Raw genomic sequence first — 984 nt, forward strand, 5'->3', positions numbered from 1 at the left:
AATTAAATTGTGTTTCGAATAAATGTACTCTTACCTTGACGCTGGATGGCTAGAGTTGCTCCCGTTGACGGTCGTGAACCAACAAAAAAGCAAATCAATTGTAAAAAGGCGCTGAACCCTCAGTACAAGAGCCTTCGTTAAGTTTCCCCTTAACAAGGCTCCGGTGCTAAAAGCTCATAGCGGCAAACACAAAGCCGTGTTTGTGTTAGTGCATATATATATATAAACGAAACTATTGGTCTACGGGCAGGAAAAGGTATGCAGATTGATTTACGAGGGTGGGCCGAAATATTTAGGTCTCGGACCTAAACATGCCGGCACCTTTGCCGCGAGCAATGGTAAGGAACTAGACCATAGATTAAAGTAGAAAAAAAATAGAATTCAATGGACCCAGGGGATCAACCTAGCCCTCCTGCACCCAGGCAAGGCTGTTGTGGATGAAAAAGAAAGAAAAAAGGTTAGAAGAAATATACGTGGCTTAAATTCGGTGGCACTTATTTACTTTCATATATGTGTGAATGTATCTGCATTGTGAACCTATTGTTGGCAGACCCCGGATACGACCAAGCCGAAGACCGTCGGTTGGGCTAACAACCCGCCTATGGTGGTAGCCGCCGTATTGCTCACCATCAGTTCGGCATATATGTCGGCGCCGAGTGTAAGCCGAATAGATGATGGGTGATAGAATCGGGGGTCTGCCAGACACATAAGTTGGAAGGGTACCGCAATTTGGTGATCTATGCTGTATGGCGGGCTCACCCTATGATGCCGTGCCATGACGACGGCCTGTGTATAAATGCGCTTTGCTGCGCCGTACTTCCCTCGCAGTATTATTGTGCACCGTTTGGGTCCCTGTTGCTCGAGACGTAGATCGCGGACCAGCTCAGTGTCGGCGATGGTGGTGGGCGCGCAAGGGTCGATAATTGCTCGTACTACGTGGAGCTGACCGTGCGATTCTATACGCACAATGGCCGCATGGTTGGC

Source organism: Eurosta solidaginis, unplaced genomic scaffold, assembly GCF_040869045.1.
Source record: "Eurosta solidaginis isolate ZX-2024a unplaced genomic scaffold, ASM4086904v1 ctg00001060.1, whole genome shotgun sequence".
In the NCBI taxonomy this organism is placed as follows: Eukaryota; Metazoa; Arthropoda; class Insecta; order Diptera; family Tephritidae; genus Eurosta; species Eurosta solidaginis.